Below are 21,052 nucleotides of genomic sequence, written 5' to 3'. Positions count from 1 at the left end.
CTTTGGCTGGATGTAGCAAGTGTCTTTTTGGCAGGTTTCTGTGAGTGCTTTGGGGTTTGTGACAAACCCCTGCAGGATTCGGGTGGTGCACAAATCAACAGGAGCTGGCTGAGGCTGGTTCCTTCTTCAGGGAGTTGTGAGAAGGGGAGGAAAGGAGAGGGAAGCAGACTGACTGGTGTCCTTTAGGCTTTATACAGGTCCCATACAGCCTAAATCCCAAGGGCATTCCCCCCAAGTAGCAAAAATAGTCCTCCATTAGGCTCTCCTCCATGGAGCTGCTACAAGCTCCACAAAGGAGCTTTTCCCTTCCAACTACTCTCAACATCCCCCTTTTCTCTCAGAGTCTGGTACCCCTTGGTGGGCTCCCATCAACTTGTTAGTACTTTGCCAGCCAGTGCTGGATTTATACTCAATACCATGGGCACTGCACTATATTCATATATCTTATTCCTTGCTAGAGGTTGATATGTTGAGCTATAATACATATATAATAACAGAGAAATGTAGCCAGGCTGTTATTTTTCAGAAACTGGCAAGCCTGTGTATGTGACTGCTATACCAAGAATCTCAGTGTTCGATCCCAGCTGGAATCCAGAAGGATGAGGGTGAAAAAGTCAAACTCATTTTTTGCAAACCACACGGGGGGGTTTGGTAAGGGACGTGCCAAAGCAGGAAAACAATACAAAGGAAAAAAAAATACAAAAAACAACCCACAGTAGCAGATACTGATTAAATCTTCCTTTCCACTGTCCCTTTGTACATGTATTACAGTTATTACCCAGAGTTATCCAGTCCCTGGGGTTCAATACATCTCCACTTGCAACTTAACTGAAATCTCCTGTGTCACACAGAACACAAGAATGATGCAGGGGGTTAAAGAAGGCAGGGTGGCCAGCATATAAAATAGTCAAGAATTCCAATAACTTGATGACAGTTGAACTTTATTTTTAGAATGTGATTGGCAGGTGTTGGTTGAGTAGTGCTGTGTCCAGTTAGCTCTGAGGGACCCAGTAAAATAACACTGAAGACAGTGACAAACTGATGTCATTGCTGACTGAGGACAATATTCGGGTCCTGTATGGCATTTCTGACATGCAATGATCCGAGTGTCATCTTTTGCTCATTTTTTTAATGGCTCATTTCTCTCTTTCTCCACTGCTCTTGCCTCTGAGCTCATGACAGGAGGATAAAATGTCAGCCCTGGATACTTCTGTGATAGTCCCTATTGTACTTTTTTTCCCTTTGGAAGAATGAAAGCATTTAACAGCACAGAGGTATTAATCAGTGACTACAATGCAATATCCCAAAGCCAAGGCTCAGCGCTGACATCAGTGAGTGCTGGTAGGCACTGATTTCTCAACACCCAACGCGAAGATGAGGGCAAATGATTAGGGCAGAAGGAGCTGACAAGAACAACTGTATTTTTGTGGAGTCTGCATTCTGTGCTTTTACAGTTTGTTTTCTTTCATTTCTTGTCAGCGAGGGAATGTTTTGTTTCTTTCATTCCTTTGAATCCCAGTTGTGATTCAGCTATCATATCAGTTTGGATCTGGGACAGTAAAATGGCCATGCATTAATATTTGGACTTGACCTGGTGACTAATGGTTTCATGGAAGATGGTTTACAGCTTTCATTCATTGCATGGGCTGGCCTAATTACTGCCATTGTAAGAGCAGCAGTAGTGTGGCTGGGGTCCTACTTTACATTTTTCACTTTGTTCCTTTTCTGCAGGTCCTTAGCAATAAAGAGATACTGCGGTGCAACACTTCTCAGGATTAATCTGTCACCGGTGTCAAACCAGAGCATCGAGGATATAAATCTTCAGGCAACTTCTGGCCTCACTGCAGCCAGGTTATGCAATATGTGAAGTACATTCAGCAGCACACTGCTGGAAGTGGTTCTTCTGGATTCTCCATTTGTGTAATGCAGGGTGATGTGAGTATCAAGGCATATCACTGATCTTCTCAGTTTTGCCACAGATAATCATATGCACACATAAAGTCTTTCTCCAGAACACATCCAGGAATTGCCTGCAAACAAACTTGATGTTTGTCTCCCACAGGTAGGTTTTTAACAGTGGCCACATGCACATAGCCTCTATGTTCTGCATGCTTGTTTCAGCTATCAAAATCAAACGTGTCTAGAGTTCCCCCAAACAAAACAACCTCTCCAAATTGCCTCATACTGCAATGTTAAGTCACCAAGTTGAATTTCCTAGCTAGCCAACTGTGCTGTTTAATTAGGGTGCCTTTCCAAATCACCTTCAATTGCACCGTTGTAACATATGGGTTGAGATTTAGCCATATGGTCCAAACACAGAAACAAAGCACACCACTAATTGTCTGAACACACAGAACCGCAGCACACTCAGCCAGGCAGAGAATATGAAGAGACGTCCTGTTTTGTAGTAGCACCATGTTTATTTTACTATGTGACGTATACATTTAAAATGAACAGAGGTCCAGGACTCCAGGATCAGTTCTGGTCTCTGCAGTTCATGGTCAAGCTAAGCAGGTCAACGCTAATGTGAGTAGCTCTACAGGAGCAACAAGAAGTGCCATAAGATGCACATGGAGATGCGTGATAACCTGAGCACTTGGTGCTACCGAACAAAGAAGAGCATCAAAAATGAATCCTCTTCATCCATGAGAGGAAGGAGATGGAAAGCCACCTGCAGATTCCTGGCCAAGTCGGAGCACTTGCAGTAAGTTACCTGGGATGGTGCATGGCTAAGGTAATCTCTCTCCCTTCATCAGGAACAGACAGCACAAGCCCTGTTAATCTCCTTTACCTCCTCAGGTAAAAGTCTGGACATTTTCCAAAGGATGCAGTTCCCTTCTGCTCAGAGTTTTTACACTGAGTGGTGCAGTGTTGCAAGTAATTTTTGCTATTTCCTATATTTATGACAGACCAAATCCTGCAGCCTTCTGCAGAGCACAGTCTGCACTTGCTTGTAGATGCACCTTGAAAGTGGTGGTTGTATTCAACAGGGAAAAAATAACCCTCAAGCAGAACATTTACTTTCCTTCTTTATGCATAATGCAAGCATTTATTTTCTTCCAATCTGTAAGACCAATAAACTGGACTCGCTGATTTCACTTTGATATGATAAGGTAGCAAACAGGTAGTGATGCTAATAGAGAAGAAGCTGTTACTTCAGCTGAATTAATGAAAGTTTTTAAAAAGAACATGAAGCTGTATGCACCCCTAAGGTACATATATCAAAAAAATACATTAATCCAAGTAGGTTCCAGTCTAGTTTCAGGTAAGATTTATGTGCTACACAGAATCAAGTTTGAGATTAAGAAAATGTGTATTACTTACTTATATTGGGCTGTGGTTATCAGAACAGCCAGAGGGTGTTTCATGAAACTGGGTGTCAGTGAATGTCTTGTGAGAATTTTCTTCCTTATTTATTCACTTGAAATTGTGTCCAGAGATGCTAGTCAAAGCCAAGGGTCACCTATTAATAAGTATTTGTAGATCTCCCTGGCAATGATGTTAAGAACAAATACCTTAACGTCACTTATTTTTTACTATGACAACATAAACTGTTCTTCCACAGCCAGGAAGAGTTAAATTAATCTGAGTTTTAACATCAGAGAATTAGTCTTATCTCAGAGCTGCTCATTCACTTTCAACTCATACTGGAGAGTGATATAAAACACTTGATATACCTTTCAAAAACAGACACTGTGTAAAAATATGGGATTGCACTTGAGACATTGTTTTTGCAAATCCCTGTGCATCCATGAAAGATTCTCCCCGCTGGAACACTGATGTCCTCTCCTGGGCTAAGCTGAAGACAGTAGAAAGGTCCCAATCTCAAGGTCTCCAGTTTATCACCTTTTTTTTTTTTTTTTTTCCCCTTTGCTATTAAACAGACAGAAGTAAACTAGGGATGAAAACAGAAACCCAAGCTGTGAAGTTTGGCCCTTCAAGGTAGATTAAAATTTATCTGCAAGGCTGCCAGCTATCCTACATTCAAAGGGTTATGGAAACCACTCAGACTTTGGGGCTAGAGACCTTAAATCCCCTTCCACCAGGAAAACCGTTGGCATCACGTGCTGACCCTGTGGGCATTTACAGGGAGCTGCAGCACAATAACACAGCAATGCTCCAGCCATGCCAGAGTGGAGAAAACAGGATTCTTCTAGCCTTTTCTTAGGTATTTTTTTAAATAACCCATCTTTCACTCTCTTGCAATCACATTGATGAGCTTCATTTGTCGAAACAGCAGCTCCAGGTATGCCATGGGGCTCAAAAGGAGGAAAAAAAAAAAAAAAGGGCAAAAGCAATAGGACTTCATCCAAGAACTTCCTTGAAATTCCAAGAACTTTCATCTCCGTATGGTGACTTAAGTTATGTAGCATCCCAGCTGAAGGCCATAAAAAAGAAATGTTTTCCAGGAAAAGCTGCATGCCAGCAGTACAAAACTTAAAGATAAGATACACGGGGTATATTTTACCATGTTAATTCTTACTTGTCATTGAGTCAGTTTCTTTCAAAAGTAAATAACAAGACATGCACATAAAACATTTATGTTTCCTGCCATGACATGTGCTGATGAAACTTTTCTTGCCTCAGTTCCTCAGCCACAGGAGTTGCAGTTGTCAAGAGATGTAGGTCTTAGCTCCACATTTCAGTCACTTCAAGACCCTTCCTCTGCCTCTTCAGTCAATGTGAGCCAGGAAAGCATCCTGAACAGGACTAATGTTTAGCACCTGAATGTTTCACAAGGTCCATAACTGCGAGCAGGATTTCAGTTAATAACAGGTTCCCTCCCACTGACTTGGTTCCACAGCCATGCACGGGTAACCCTGTAATGCTGATGCTGTGGATTTTCTGGCTGATTTTTGATTTCACAGTAATGGGTTTGTTCAAAGAGAATATATTTAATCTATAGATCCAAACTGGGATTATTAGGAAAGGTCACCTCCCCCCCGCCCCTCCCCGACTCTGCTCATCCTCATAGTCTCTCATTTCTGTTTGACATCATCAGCAAAGCCTGAATTTTAATATTTGTTATATTTAGGGCAGATGTTCTACCCAGCCAGAATCAAGGATTAGGAATTCATTTTGTAAGGCATTACATAAAAATATATGAAAAGTTGGACCCTGGCTCCAACTCTGTAAGTTCATCTGAGCATAACTGTAAAAGCAGGACCAGAATCTAAAGAGAAGCCAATATAATTGGTGCTAGTAAATATTTTTATATTTTTTTCCTTTTTTTTTTTTCCCCTTCCCCTGCAGGAGAGCTTCTGTACACAGAAATATTGAGACAGTGGATGGCTCCTTTGCGAATTCTGATATTTTGTACCAAACAAGATTATTGAGGAGCAATAAGAATGACCCCAGCTGTTGTCTGCTGGCAGAAACCTTTTAAATGGCGTAAGGACACAGAGTCACTCAATAATTACAAGGAAGGAAGACCACATAGCTTAAAGTGACCAGCTAGTAATCAATTCCTGCTGTGAAAATTTTTGTCCTAGCCATACAATATGTGAAGAAAAATGAGAAGCATGCATAAAAAAATCGGCATTGCTTCATAAATGGAAAAAATGAAAGTTCATTCAAAAATGAATAATGTAGCCAGCATGATAAGAAATCCCATTGTTTTAAAATAATCCCTACTTTAATTGTATAAACCTTTTAAAACAATTAAGAGTGTGAGAATAATCATTTTTCCTTTCATTGTAGTGCTTTTCACGTGTATTTTGAAAATATTTTTTATCTGGTTTGCTTCCACAGCTTCAACTTTAAAGGTCATCTTGTTTTATCAAGATATCATTCTGTGACGGCTTTTTTAGTATTCTCAGTGGTACTTACAGCATGCAGCAGCTGATCTTTCTTCAGAAACTGTAAAGGAAGTAAGTGGTATGTACACATAACCTAAAAAGAATGGATATTCCTTTTGCATTTCAATTTAGCACTAATTAGCTGATATTCTTCACGTGTGTATTTAGAACACAAGGAACAGCTTTGGCCTTTTGAGTAGATTATGCCACTGAGTTTCAGGAAGTAAAACAACTCTCTAAACATCAGAAAGAGAGCACAATAAATTCTACAGCAGATGAAAATGTGATTTTAAAATGCAGTGATATAAAGAATGACAATAGACTGAAACATCTCTGGAATGCTAAAAGAGCTCAGACTGACCACTGGTAGTGTCACACATGAAAAGATGATGAGATTCATCCTGTACAAACCAAATACACAAATACTGAAATGTTCAGGATATAGAAACAAATCACCTTTTGAGGAGAGGAGGACAGCACCACTTTTTCTCAGTGGCTGCCCCTTGCCATCGGCTGCCCTGAGGCATGCACTTCGCAGCATTTCAAAAGGACATCGGCATGAAGTTGTCTGCTTAAATATTAACAGATCTCAGGTTTCTCAGCAGTTTTTCCAGTTGTGAAACTTTGTTTTTTCCATTCTTAAATTTACCTGCAGCAGCGTTGTCCCTGCTTATAGCCAGTTCTTTCCTCCCAACACCAACAGAATTGGCTACAAGAAGGAGCAAGGCTGAGAAGAGAATGAAGACGCTGGTGTCTCTGGGCATGCTGCACCTTTCTTAGCTTCAAAGAGGCAAAGTGGGGAGTAAACACTTTAGAGCACTGGGAAAGTTACCAAAGGAATTGTATGGAGACTGTACCATTATTATTCTCCCCCTCCTTATATTATATCCTCTGTTTTCTCCCCAGAAAAGCTCTCAATAAGAATCATACTATGAACATAATTTATAAATGAAATGCAGGCCTGGATCAATACCTCTCTCCATGCTGCACGGTAGCATAATAACTGAAAAATGTTCTTGTAATTGTTATGAGGAGAGGGGATTGTTTCATTTACGTAAGTGAAATGTGTTGTTAAGTTGTCTGATGATAAGAGTTGACTCTGAGGTTTCTGTACTCATGGCAAAATGTCAATATTCCTAAAGCATCTCACAGTCAGCAGTTTCAGAGAACAGGTTATTTGCAAAATAGCCTCCCTGTTATAATCCAGTGACACACAAATCTGCTGCTCCCGAAGTTCAGCACTGGCCTTTCCAAATCCAAAATTAAATGGATTCTGCCCCAAGAGCTGAATCGTCACTGAAACTGCTGTGCTTCAGAGAGATTTGCTGTTACTGAGGAAATTGGGCTCCTACGTATTTCTATTCAATAATTTCCCAGGGACCCATCTTCAGTGCATGGTAATACAGTATATTGCAGTGTTGTAGCTTCTGGATAGTCTAATAGACATGTAATCTTATTTTAGTGGAAACCTGGATGCTCACGGACTTGGGCAGAGCAGTAATTTGCTGTACAAATGGTCCCCCTGAATTCAATAGGAAGCTGTGCAGGTATAGTTTAGTAAGTAAAAGTGTATTCAGACCTCTTTAGGTTATACCAATGCATTTAGCAAAGTTGCTTTTTGATTTCTACTGTAGGAAAACTCGGGCCCTTTTCTGGTGGGCAACATGTTTTTTTAATTTGTGCAATAGAAAAAAGTGAAAATTACATTTGCACACAGTCACTTCCCAAAACATTTGAGGCCTTTGCCTATCTTCTTGAAGTTGTGCATGTTTGAAGGACATTATTCAGCATTATTTAATTGTCCAAGTATTCACACTTGTAGTGAGCGCCTTGGTACATATGACACTCTTCCTGCTCCCTCTTCATGAGCTGTTGGCCAGTCTTTGCCTCGGATCATTTCCAGTAGGTAAGAAGAACAAGTAAAGCGTATATATCCCGTAGTGTAACCATCTTCATTGCTTAGACTGTGCTCCCCCATTCCCACTTCCCTAAGCACACTGGAAACCAATGACAGACACCATTTCTCCTGCTCATTCTCTCACTGGCTTACTTCTGATCTTCCGTAATTGCTTTTTTCAGGGGCAGTGACAAGTATTTACCTCGGCAGGTGAAGATTACTCTTTGCTGTTTCCCTTACACTCAGCACAGGAGCTGCTAACCTGAGCTGCTTTTCTCTAGCATCGCTATTGTACTGTGCAACAAAGGTGTCCTGTTCAAATGTTATCACACGAACCATTCTTGCCATACTTGGGCTATCCACTTATATCAAAGAGGCCTTTCAACACGTATCTGCAAACCATCTTCAACAGAACCCTTCCCCGACCCGTGACAAGCAAGAGCATGTCTTGCCTCTTGCATACTGCGACTTGCAGTTGCCTGGGGTGCAATGCTTCAGGATCTCCTTGGCCTAGCTGAAGTTCAGCCCTCTGCTACTTTACTCTGATAAGCAAGGCCACAGACCTTGTACAGCATCCTGGCTATTTGTAGATGCACTGCATGGACTCAAATCCATGTGCATGCTCAGCGCTCACCAAGATAAAATAGCCTGTGATGAATTCCACTCTGAGAGCAGTAAAGAGAAGTGATGTGAATAGGATTTGGAGGACCAGATCAAGTAACTCTAAAGAGCACTTGAAACAGCCTGTCAAGAAAATGTGGCCATGCAGGAGCTTCGTTGGGTGTTTCTGAAGGCTCACAGGGCTGTTGCTCCTTGTCCTTTCCCACAAAGAGTGCTCCGTGGGCAAAAGATGCCAAAACAGGTCAGGTGCCAAACTCAGCTCCTGCTTCCTGTATTCAGTTTGTTAGATGTGGCTAAATAACGAACTGCATTCATTTAGCGCAAGTCTCTCTTACCTCTCATTTGGTTTGATGTATTACATTTACTATAGATAAACTAGGTGTAAATAGCATTTCATTGTAATTCAATGGTACCAAGAACTCCAAATAATACACTACTGATGAAAGCTGTTTCAGTCAGGTACATGTTCAAACCCACTAAAGAAAACCAGATATAAATCTCCTACTTGAATTGCTATGTAGATTTTACCCTTATTCACTAGGTAAGACTCACACTTTTTCGAACCGCCTCCTCTTTACTGGGACTTAGTCCTTTGCCATGGCCTCAGAGTCTAACTTTATAGCAAGAACTCCTGGCCTATCATTCTGTTGGGAAAAGTGGAACAAGTTAGGATTTTGGCAGCCCCAGTACGTTCAAACAATAGTAGTATATATATATATAACCACCTAATGGTCACAAATGGAAATGAAGGCGTTTCACCACCTACTGCATAGCAAATGATATTGTGCTTTTTGTGCCAAATTCCATGTGAGAGAAACAGAAAGAAATATTTCGAGGAAGCTGAAAAAGAAGCATGAAAACTTAGGATGTAGCCTGAATAAGTAGTGGCACCATGCTGGAAGCCTGAACAGAGAACCTCTGTGGCTGAGAGCTGGCTCAGGGAGGCTTGCTGTTGTGGATACAGGTGCTTTATCATGTTACTTGATATTTTTTGTTTTAAGAATTAGGATTTCATGTTATTTTCAGATAGAGAACTACATAACAGATACCTGACTCTACCATCATGTTTTTCTTCTTAAGGAAACAACAAAGTTTTGTCTAACCCTTAGGGGCAAAAAGAAGTAACATTATTTAACACCTCAACATATCAATTTTCTATTTTGTTTGATGGGCTGACTATGATTTACAGGATTTCTTTATGAGATTCAATTAAATATAGAATTTATAATATTCATACAGTTTCTGTGCCAAATATACATAGTGCTGATGCAGCAGGGATCTCAAAATATCAACCACCTGCTTGGGAGGAACAGAATTATGAATGCATCTCCTTAAACAATAATTCATCATACTCAGAAGCCTGAAGTTAAGCTACTCTAGAGCCAACACAGCTGCTTTACCATCTTATTTGGGGGATACTGCTGACTTACTAAGCTGGTTATCATTCTTGCAACTCATGACTAAGAATGCAGTCAAGGATTTGGAAGTTTAGGAAGTGTAGCATTGAGTGTGGCATGAAGGATCCTGGCTTTCAGCTAGGAACCCGGAGCTGGGAGTGGTATGGCCACACTGCTCATTCAGTGCACCAGGAAACTAAATCAGTCAGATCAGGGAACTTTAGGGAAAGCCTTTGGTTACCTCACTTAAGGCTGAAAGTAAACCTTGGAGTAAATACTTGAACCCCTAAAAAAAAAATATATATATATATATACACACACAGGAGCATAGGGGAGAAAGAGACGTCCCTAACTGAGCTCAGATAAGGTACCAGCTCATGGATCAAGAACATACTTTGTTGCCTAGGGAAGGATACTCTACTCAGAATAATGAAATTAATTTTAATCCTCATGATTTGGTCATGAGGGGGCTTTGATCTCTCGTAATTTAGATTTACAATTATTATTTTTCCAGACAGGCTGGAAACACAGCTGCACTTGGAGGACCTACACGGAGTCTAGGGATATACGTGCATAGCAAAAATGAAATCTCAGCATTTGAGTGGGGTTCTGGGGGATTGAAAAAATAGCACCACAGTGTGATAGTGGCTTTAAGTCCATTTTTGCTGCATGGAGGCAGAATCCTGCTGTGCCCATTCCAGTCAGGTGTTAGTCTAATTGGTCCTTTATAACTTAGATTTTACAGCTTCCCTTAGCAGCCAGGTTCACTGATTAAGTATCCTTCATTAGGAAACTTTTCCAATCCCTAATTTAAACCTTTACTTCATGTGGAGTCAGCACCTTTCCTTCTCCCTTTGTTGACCAGGACAATATTTCAGAAGCACCTTCTCTGCAAACTTTTTGAGTGTTAGAAGACTATTACCTTAGCTTTTTATTTCAACGTTCTATATATACATTCACCACTTTGTTTCTTCCTTATAAAAATAAAAATTTTAGTACTTCTTTATAATGCCTGCTGCTCGCCTGGAAACAGAGCTGCTCGAGCCCTTTCTGTCCCTCTCTCACTGACTAAATGCCTTTCAGGATGAACGCTTCTGTGAAGTGGGCAGCAGAAGCTCACTCAGTAAATAAAGGGGGTGTCACGGTGCTTTAATGAATGTTGCTAAACTGTTTAGACATCCTGGGATAAAAGCCACAAGAGCAATTTCAAATAGTCAGAGTATGAGCAAGCCTAACTGCAAATACAAGCTGTTGAGAAATATCAATATTATCTGTAGTAGCCATGCGTTAATACAACTGCTTATAGAAAAAAATCAGCCTCTAGCAGGCTGCCTTATTACTCTCTCTCCAAGTCTGCCTGTTGGGAGCATGGTCCTGACCAAGAGCCTTTCCAGCCTTATGATGGATTTGTTGGTCCAGCTCTGAAAGACGCAAGCATCTCTAAGGGGCTGATTACCAGCTTGCCTTTAAAAAACACTCCGGACCAAACAGCTCAGGACTGTTTATATGAAAGAAAATCTGTGCTTTTGAAAAGGCAGAGACCGCCCTCTTATCATCAGGAAATAACCTTTAGGGTTTTAACAAATAAGGACAAGGAAGAGTGTTTTCATCTGGACTGTTACTGTCTGAAGCATAAAAATAGACTGAGGTCTGGTTGCAGAAATAAAATATATGATAGACTCAGAATGGAGTGAGAACACAGCAAGAGAACTTTAAAATTTGAGATCAGAGAAGCCAATTTGCTTATCTCATCCAAATACCACTTATAATCAGCATTTTCACCTCATCTACTCTCTCTTCTTACCTTTTGTTTCCAAATAGTGCTGGAGGCTTGGTTCTGGGATAGTGCTCTTTGACATCAGCAATGTCTGCCTTTCTGCCTTCCCTGTTTGACAAAAGCTCCTTTTCAGTGATGCAGAAAATTAATTAGGGCATTATATTTCCTTTGTAAGTAGACCTATATACTGTTTCTATGTCTGCAAACATGGTAATTTTGAGAGTGAATAAAACCAAAATCAGAGTCCTTTTGCATGATTTCTGAAGTTGATAGCAAAAACAACCACGAAAAACTCCAGCTAGAGAAGCTGTTTTAACATTGGGAAAAAAAAATATTTGCACCAATTAGAGAGATTACAGTGCTCAAAATGATGCAGCGAACTAAATAATCAGGCAGATATACTAACCTGATGTCACTTAATCAGACAAGAGGAAGGAGTATTCTGGAGTGAATGGAAAACAGTCCGTGGGATGCACATTGGCTCATGGCTAAATTTCCTTTTATTCCCACATTCACTGCTTCTGGGGCGTTCCATCCAACCTCTGCTCATCAGTAGCTTGAGCATGCATGAATACCTCCTGCGCTGGGTGGCAGGCGCTCTTGGTGGTGTATTGCTTAGCTGTTCAGCTGGGCCAGTGGCCGTGAGCACCGAGGACGCTGTGGCTGCCTGGGCTCATCGGTCTTGGGTATCGGCGCTCACCTCACCTCTTCTGCTGGCTCACCCTGATGAAATATTAAAATGTCAGTAGGGAAGATGTAGATTCCTGTTTTCAGCTTCACTCACTACAAATCTCTGCAGGGCATGTCATGGGAAAACAGACATGTCACTAAAGATACAGAAAGAAAGACTGCCAAAAAAGAGATTAATAATAGAGAAGCTAAGGTATCACCGCTCCTCAAAAGCTGTTCCTCAGCAGGGCTTTGGAAATATTACCCATAGTAAAGTTTTTTTAGAAGTCACAGATTTCACCTTTGTGATACTCATACTCTGCTACTGAAAATAGTTGTTTCCACCCATAGCTAATAAATATATGTTTGAATGCAAGTTGATCTAATGTGAATTCATGCTCAACTGTGCGTGTGATGTTTGGATGTAAATACCCTTTTCACATCGTACACCACCACCCTGCTGCTCCCGTGTCTTTCCTCAGCTTTAGTTATGTATCTCTATGGTATTTTCATCTCAGCTATCATTTGATAGCCTAAAATGCCTGCACTAAAATCCACTGTCCTTAAATTGGGCTGAAGATGTCAAAGTGTATCTATATATAGTCCAGTTAAATTTCTTCGACTAAGCTAACATGTTCTGAAATGGCAGTTTTTTTCCTAAAAGGGCCAAAAGGTTTTCTGCCATGTATTGCAGGCAACATTAAAAGAAGGAAAGGAAGGAAAAAAAAAAAAAGAAGCCAGACCCAAGCCTTGCCCACCTGGGGATCTTCTGTGGGCTCTTGTCTGGCATTTATTTCATCCCTGCATCAGGTCACAAGGTCTGCATTGCAACCAGCACCAGGCAGAGCACAAAAGAAAAATGCATCCCTGCTCGGAAGTCCACCACAGAGACCTTTTCTTTTTTAATGCCAAATGTGTGCTGAATTCTCCTGAATCATTTTAGCCATTGCTTCATCCTTGTCTGCTTGAAGACAAGGAACAAATCTCAGCCCATTTGAAGCATAACAGCTGCAATGACTTCAATAGAGTGATGAGTATTTGTTCCAGCAGGAAGTCTTACCCAAAAAAAAAAAAAAAAAAAAAAAATCTCTCCTAACTGTAAGATCACACTTGCTGCTAAACGGGCTATTCCCTACCACATCATGTTGATGTGGTGGCATGTTTTTAGCAAGCACATTTCAGTAATTCATCAACAGCCCCATGATGACAGTGATGACCATAGTCCCCTAACTCAGCCCATATTGCATCTAGTACTTGTTACCGTGCTTTGAAGTCCTCCATAGGTAGTTCTTCTTAGTGGCCATAGAATGAACAGATTTGTTAAGCTCTGTAAATAAGAATTGAATTCTGCAAAGGGTAAAATACCAGTAAGGGAGGAATCGTTCCAGGGACAGCTTAATCTACAAAAGGCTCACAGTAGTGTGGCTAGTGCTCTGGACCATCACATTCTCTTAAATAAGAAAAAAACTGGTGGTGGACAAACACGAACATTTTCACTATGTCTTTATAATCATGTTATTGAATTAGCTCTCTTTAAAAAAAAAACACCCAGATGCCATACTATGGTAATGGAGAAGCAAGTGAAGCAGCATTGTTAAAACTTTAAAATGTATGGCTTTTTTTTTTTTTTTCCCTTAGGAGTGAAAGCTTTCTGTTCAAGAGGACCATTCCTACCAAATTTTCTTGGGCTTCAGTTCCCTTGTACTTCCATTACCTCTTCCCACCATGCCCTGGCCAAAATAGGCCTTCTCCCCATTTTGTGCACAGGCAAATTATGCAGAGGGGGTAAGAACTGACAGCAAAAATGCATTTCTGTGCAGTAACCACAGCCTGCAGCCATCGGTTTCTCTCAGCATTGGATAGCAATTATTTCTGTGTAATAGGCAGTCACCCAATGACCCTCTCCTTCAGCATGCAATGCTTTTGCTGTCAAGTGTTAATCCCTTTGTTAGCTACTCAGCTGCACATTCATTTAGGAGGGCTAATGACTTACACTGTTCCTTCTCTGCATGATTTCAACAGACGTGTAATTAGAGGTGAATGGCGTCTTCAGAGGTATGGCAACCACAAAAGCCAGGGGCAAAGTCAAAGTATTTGCCTAATCTCACCATCAGCTACTTCAGTGAATGAAACCATGTGGCTGGCTGCACACAGAGGAAAATGCTGTAGAAAAGGAAAAGCCTTTATTTAAAAAAGGGAAAGGAAAAGGGAAAGAAAAAGGAAAAAAGGAAAGGGAAATGAAAAGGATAGGGAAAGAAGAGGGAAAAGAAAAAGGAAAAGGAAGAAAGGAAAAGGAAAAAGGGAAAGGGAAAGGGAAAGGAAAAAGGAAAATGTTGTTTGTTGGACACTCAGGAAGCTCAGCGATGAAAAGGAACCTGTTTCAAAATACGTTTTGTCGGGGTGCTAGAGAGCACTCTGTAAGATAAATGCCAGTGAGAAGCCTGTTCTCACACAGATTGAAAAAGTAGCGAAAGGTGAAAAGCTTTGTTTTAAAGTGCTGGAGAGCCTTAATCATTAGCAGAATAACTGTGAGACCTGGAAAGCAAGGGAAAAAAATGTATTTTGAAGGTGAACTGAAGAACTTTTCATGTGCCTCAGCACTGGCTTAGAGATTTGAGCTTTTTTTTTTTTTCATGAAAGCTGTCAATGTCTGCAACACCTCAAGAAATATCCTGCAGCTCTTGCAGCATGTGAAAGCATCCTTTTGAAGTCCAAGTGAATTTTTGTGTGTGTATTACCAGCACAGGCCTAAGCAGAAAAGTGTAATAGGGAGCCATAGTCCTGATGGATTTGAGATGACCAAAAACATACAAAACCAAGCCTCTTGGTTCTGATGTCTATGCATGGACAAAGGACAGAGACCGCTCTGTTTTGCTCTGAGCTGTCACTCCCTTTCCCTGATGGTGTTTGGGGCTGAGGCTGGATACCAGCAAGGCGAGTTGGCTGCTGCTGTTGCTACTGGCACTGCAACAGCACTCTGGGGAGCTCTTGCAATGGGCTTAAAGCTCCCTTCCAGCAGAAGCATAGTTTCTCATACCTCCCATAGCTGCATACTGTTTTCTGCTTTCCCTTATTTTTCACTTTTTTTTTTTTTTTTTTAAATTAAAGGTCCTCCTGTGTTCTTCATCTCCTCACCCCTGGCTTCACTGGGCACTGCATGGCCATGGCAGGGCTGCAGACTGCTGCACCACCTCCCTGTGGCATGACGGCAGCCAGGACTTTTGTCTCTCCTCCTTTTTGGAGCTTGGCGTCACTTTTCTTCATATAGATTATGCAAACGTGCATTATTGGATGGTGCTGTATTTGCATTAAGTAACATTGACTTTGGTTGCCTCAGTTACACAGGAGCCAAGCAGAGTGATAGTTTTATGAATTAAAATAATACCCCTATACACCTTCACTAGCACTTTGAATTCAGGAGCATAATTTCATCAAAAAAGATAGAATAAATCAATAATTCATTAATAATTGCTTTAGACTGCTTTTCAGTCTGGTTTTATGATTTAATATATCTCACACAGTTGTTCCGATACAATTACTAACATAATTTCATGCTTAAGGAAACATAAGTGAAGCAACTGAATGGCAAGCTCGAAAGAAATCTCTCTATCATTTGGCTTCCCAACACGCCTGCATGCTATTGTCTACCTATTTTATTTGAAATGCAGCTTGTGTTTTGGAAAGATTTGATCTGAGGACTGCAAGCAGCAGAGGCTCCATCCCATCCATTAGGAAAGAGGTCTGATGGTAACCGGCCATCATGACACAAACTGGGGGTCTTAGTGCTCATACGAGGCCATTTCATTTCCCCTGCCATTCTTCCCCCTTGGAACACTGCGGAACAGCCCTCCAACGGCACAAAGCAGCTCCAACAGCCTCAAATGAGCTGACACACTTTGGGTTTCCATCTGCCCATCCTGCTCTTTTTATGAATTTTTTCTAGCATGAGCAACAGTGCAGTCTATGCAACAGCTGAAGCCCATTTTAGCTGCAACGTGAGCACACAGCCACGAACATCGCTCGTTTCCCTGCAGCCTATTTCCCATCACGCCAGCAGGGACAGACCGTTTTGTGGCTGGCAACCCTGGGTAAGATGACTATGAGCAGCTGATGAGGCTGTTTGATTTTGAATGATTTGCAATCTGCTGGTTATCAAACAGTAAATATGTATTTCTGGCTATTTATTATTTGATCATCTTTATCACTAATGGTACTACTCACCTTTTGAATTATAACAGTAATGTCTCTCCTATTTTGACTAGCTGGCTAGCACTGCCCAGTGGTGTCAGTGTGAAAAACCTTGCGTGCAGTTGCCTGCCTCGCAGCTACAGCCAGGTACGGCCAGCAGAAACACTAACATAGTTGCTCACTGTTTTTACACGTACGTATTCCAAGAGCCTCAGTGGTACTCAGCCTCACTGTGTGCAGTGGGAGGGGGAAGGAGCATTAATCCCATCTGATTTGAGCTGTAATGATCTTCATGAGAAAAAAAAAGAAAGAAGAGTCCACCAAACTCCATAAAGCTTGCTGTGGTTTGGGCCTGTACAGTAAACACATATATAGTTTTTGCTGTGGTTTGGATGTAATTAATTGGATTGAAGTTTGTTGGCAGCAGCCCACACTTGCTGAACAGTTCACACAACCTGAAACCAAGCAGCTTTGCTTGGTTCAGGTTTAATCATGAATGGTTCACAGCCTCAGTAATGACTCATATTCACTAACTATCCCTTATATGAGATGTGACAAAAGTGTATTTCAGATACACGAAGCATAATTATTTAATGATGAAGTAAAGTTGATTAGGAAGCCTTTAAGCTATTAGGCTCTTGGTAGGGTATTTTGCAGTCACTGAATAAATGAACATAATTTAATTCTTAAAAGCTATACAGCTCCTGCTGGCTCTGAAAATGATATGTAGCTAACAAGTTAGGTTTTTTCCTATTATAGAATTCTGTATGCTACAACAAAGAGCATACAGAATTCAATGTATTGCCAGGGAAAACTATTCTTAGTGACTACCCAGGCTAAAAATGATAGAACTCACATATCCAGTAACAATCATGAACCTGACAAATCAAGCTTGTAAGCCTGTGGTGTGATCTGAAAACCTAACAAGCTTCCAAGAAGGATCTCTGGTTTAAAAATACTTTCTTTCTGGATTCTCTCTCTTTTTTTTTTTATATATATATGAGATGTGCAAGACAGAACAGCATGAGACCAGCAGGCGAACGGCTGTGCCATTGAAGGAATATATTTCTATATTATTATGTAGCTGTGTTCCAATTATGAAATTGATCCATGGATAAAAATCCCTTAAGGGTGGCTATTAATGAGATTGCCTGCTCTGAGTGCATCCAGTAATAAGATTAGGTATGCATTTATCCTGAGCAGAGATAAACCAATGACAAGTTCGTGCCAAGATAAGACAGTTTTGAAAGGTAATTAAACATGGGACATAATGTGCGTGCATATGTCTGTGGGAGGTTGCAGGATGGAAAGTCTCAGTTTTCATCTGCAGAAGTGCTTCTAAGTGTAACAGGTAGGGAAAAACAGCCTTTTAACAGTGGTGAGATCAAACTTGAGCTTAAAAATCAAAATATTTGAATTTGGATTTTACAAATCAGCTTTAGGAAATATGCAGGGCCTCTTTGGCTTTTCCTCCACTTACAGAAAGCTTGAAATCACCCTGACAACTACCAGCTGCCCAGCGAGCCAGGATACCATGCCACACTCGCAGCATGGTGTTGCTGCTATGTTCTGCAGCGCCCGAGCAGTGTCTGGGCTCCTCCACAGCCTCCTGCACTGCCTGCCTAAGGCAAGCCAGATGGGCTCTCTGAGAAAACAGATCTCAAGTATTTCCTGCAGGATTTGCTGTAGAAATACCAGCGCCACATTCACGGCATTGCATGTGGGTCGCAAAAACTTGTAGCGGGGATTTAACCGGGGTGCTGAGGTGGCACTGGTGGGGCAGCCAAAGCAGCGCAGAGCTCGGCACATGCAGACATGCACATAAAGGCCAGGGCGCTCAGCAAGAGCATTTCTGTCCCCACCTTATGGCCAGTGTAACGGCTTGGTTACTCTTCATGCTCCGGCAAGACAGCTGAAAGACCTCCTGAAACCCTCTCTTTTTACAATGCTAGGACAAAGTTTCTCCTTACGATGCTGTTATTATTTCTTTTCTTGCTCCCAGTGCTTTTTAGTTGTAGCATCTCCAATGACTGGTGCAGTTTTCTGCAGGTTGCAGAAAAGCCAGAATCCCTCCCCAGGCAGAATTCACTCCTGTACATAAACAACTCAAGCTCGGATCAATTTCTGAATTACCAAGCTGATTAAATGGACCTTAAAACCCTGCCTCTGCTTGCCACACATCGTATATCTGAACCAGAGCCAATTAGCTAGAGCCTCTGCCTGTGCAGCTCAACCCCCTGGGCATTGCTCTGGACATTACAAGGCATCAGGTAAAAATGTGGAGGGGAAGACAATTATAACCTATTTTACAGTGGTCTCTGGGGAGATAACAGACAATGGCTGGACTATAAAGGTTGGGAATGAAGGTGGGTACCAGTATCATTTGTGCACGCTTCATTTTCTGCCCAGTCAGCTCGCGGTTGCTCTGCAAGCACAGAGAGCAGCCCAGAGGCTCCCGTAAAGCATATCAGGTGCCAAAGCCTTTAAGCAGCACTGTATGAAGAGAACAGGGAGTGTTTCTAATAATGTTTCGGGATATTTGGAAGAACCCTTAATTATAAGAGTAACAATAGTTCTTAATGAGAGAGTATTTTTTAAAAGTACGTGCTTCGAAAACATTGGCATTTCAGTGGTGTGTGAAAATAAAGGAAATTAAGTTGTGTAGGAAATTCCCTTTTCTCATTTTCTAAAACATGAAAACCTCATATTCAACTGTAGCGTCAAACATTCAACTTTCTTAAATTAAATTACTTAAAAAATGTGGATATTTGACATTTCATCTAGGTGTGCTTGAACTGAATAAATAGGCTTTCACTATGTATTCACAGACCTTAGTGGGATGGCTGTAAGGTTTTTAAATATCCACTAAATCAGTATTCTGTCCACTAAGTGGCAAGCATAGAAACAGTAGGTAGAAAATGTGACTGAGGAACTCTCGAATGTAGCTGTGTACTTTTAGAAGCCTTTTGGTAAGAAGTTACAAAAAACATATGGTCTCTATTAATAAATATATTTAGCATTTTTCTTCCTAATTTATTCACAGGTAATTATTTGCTTAACTAGCTCAAAGTGGGCCAGAATCCAGTTCCTATCTGCTGTGGAAAGCTGTTATATTTCCCTCTCTGTCAAGTAAAACACCAGGAGCCTTTCGCTGGCCCATCTCATTGGAGAGAAGCTGTGCATATGGCCAAGCAAAGCTGCCCTACTCCTTCTCACTCAAAAATAATTCAGAGGCCTGCCTTTCCATTAAAAACCTTTTTACAAAGTACTAAGAAACTTGGTAATTCTGAAAAAAAAAAAAAAAAAAAGGAAGAAATAATGGTTTAGCTGCTCCTCCCATTAGGCTGCTTACTCCGTGCCAGGACAGCTGGTTCTTCTAAGGCTGTCCTTTTGTGTCACCCATGGACAGGCTCAGTGCTCAGCAGCGGCATAAATTCTCCTAATCAATACTCTGAAGCATCAATTTTATCTTGCCTCTGGGAGTGCTGTATTCAAAAATTAAAAAAAAAAAAAATCATCTCACTCCTAAATTAGCATCAGAGATTTACTAGTTGGCTGCAAGACGTCTGGGCTCTTTCTGAAAACTCTGACACATTTCTATGTCCTTCCTTCTCTGCCCCCTCCAGTAATCAGGATCCCAAAGTGTGTGTTTTCTGATGAGGATTAAGCCATGACCTGTGCATGATTGCAGGAAATAAGCCTTTAAAATATGCCTAAGTGCTCTGCTTGTTTGAAGTTACTGATCCTTAAAATAGATGTCTGAAAAAAATGTGTAATTTCAAATGTTTCTGCAGATATTGTTCCAGTATGTGTAACAAGGAGACACATCAAGCCAAGTTACGTCAGTTATGCTCCATTATATCATGAACTGAGCTAAATGAATCAAAATATACAGTAATACTTCAAGTGAAAATGCAAGCCTTGTACAGTTTCTTTCCCTAGATACTACTTAGAGAGCATTAAAATACCAAGTGTGGTGGTGGGGCAGCATTTTAGCTATTTGCCAGAAATCTTTTCACCATACAGAGTATTTCATGTATTGTGAGAAAGGATGAATAACTGCTCCCTGTTCATTTTCTTGGTATCAGTCATGATTTGACAGCCCACTAGGATATCCTCAGCCACCAAATTGTATGACATCAGTTCAGCTCACCTCGTATGGACCAGTTCTTCCTTCCAGCTCCTCCTTGTTTGTCTGCTCTCCATAATTTCTTGATCACAAGTGGGGGTTTGCAAGCTGGTACACCACAGATTGATTTAACTGAAATTAAGAATTGCCATTGTTTTGTGCTTTGGCACTTTCTGCTTTATTCCTAGCATGGGGCCCCTGGTTGATGGCCGCTGAGCTTCAAGTCGTTTTTGTGAGGATGATGCGCAGTGACTCCAAGCTCTGTTCCCTAAATAGGTTTAGGCTTATACAGTGAGGCTGTGTAGACCAAAAAACAGCAGAACCAGCACAGAAACACAAGGCAGAGAGCTGTTTCTTCCTCTCTTGTGTCTCAGTGCATGGAGAAGTTGTGGGAAGCTCCAGAAATTGGGGAGAATGGTGAGAGACCGACACTTCTCATGGAAACTGAGTTTCCACTTGTTTTGTGACCTCTCTGCTCAGAGATAGTGGGAAAAAAAATTTTTCTTTTTTTTTCAAGGACCTTTTGCCCCTATTGAGGTATTTGTCATCAAGTGCTACCAGTGAAAGGAGCTGATG

The 21,052-nt window shown here is 41.1% G+C and overlaps 1 protein-coding gene and 1 long non-coding RNA gene across 5 annotated transcripts in view; one reads left to right on the top strand and one right to left on the bottom strand.

Annotated features, from left to right (window-relative positions):
- Positions 1-5,633, top strand: part of LOC121078775 — a 104,479-nt gene extending 98,846 nt beyond the window's left edge. The window contains exon 5 of the transcript XR_005824738.1: positions 1,732-5,633. The gene's annotated coding sequence lies outside the window, so the exon portion shown is untranslated. The remainder of the gene's footprint in view (positions 1-1,731) is intronic.
- The window catches only part of LOC121078776, a 291,522-nt gene that overhangs the window by 2,821 nt on the left and 267,649 nt on the right, over positions 1-21,052 (bottom strand). For 2 of the 4 annotated variants that reach the window (XR_005824740.1, XR_005824742.1), the window contains exons 9-12: positions 14,153-14,322; positions 11,897-12,213; positions 11,518-11,615; positions 7,339-8,960 (exon numbers count right to left, since the gene is read on the bottom strand). This is a non-coding gene — a long non-coding RNA (uncharacterized LOC121078776). Of the gene's footprint in view, positions 1-7,338; positions 8,961-11,517; positions 11,616-11,896; positions 12,214-14,152; positions 14,323-21,052 lie in introns of those variants that run through there. The other 2 variants (XR_005824743.1, XR_005824741.1) reach the window with 2 other exon arrangements.

The sequence above is a fragment of the Cygnus olor genome, chromosome 15 (assembly GCF_009769625.2).
Source record: "Cygnus olor isolate bCygOlo1 chromosome 15, bCygOlo1.pri.v2, whole genome shotgun sequence".
Taxonomy (NCBI): Eukaryota; Metazoa; Chordata; class Aves; order Anseriformes; family Anatidae; genus Cygnus; species Cygnus olor.
The sequence above is the reverse complement of the archived record's forward strand: the minus strand, read 5'-3'. Positions and strand labels throughout refer to the sequence as shown.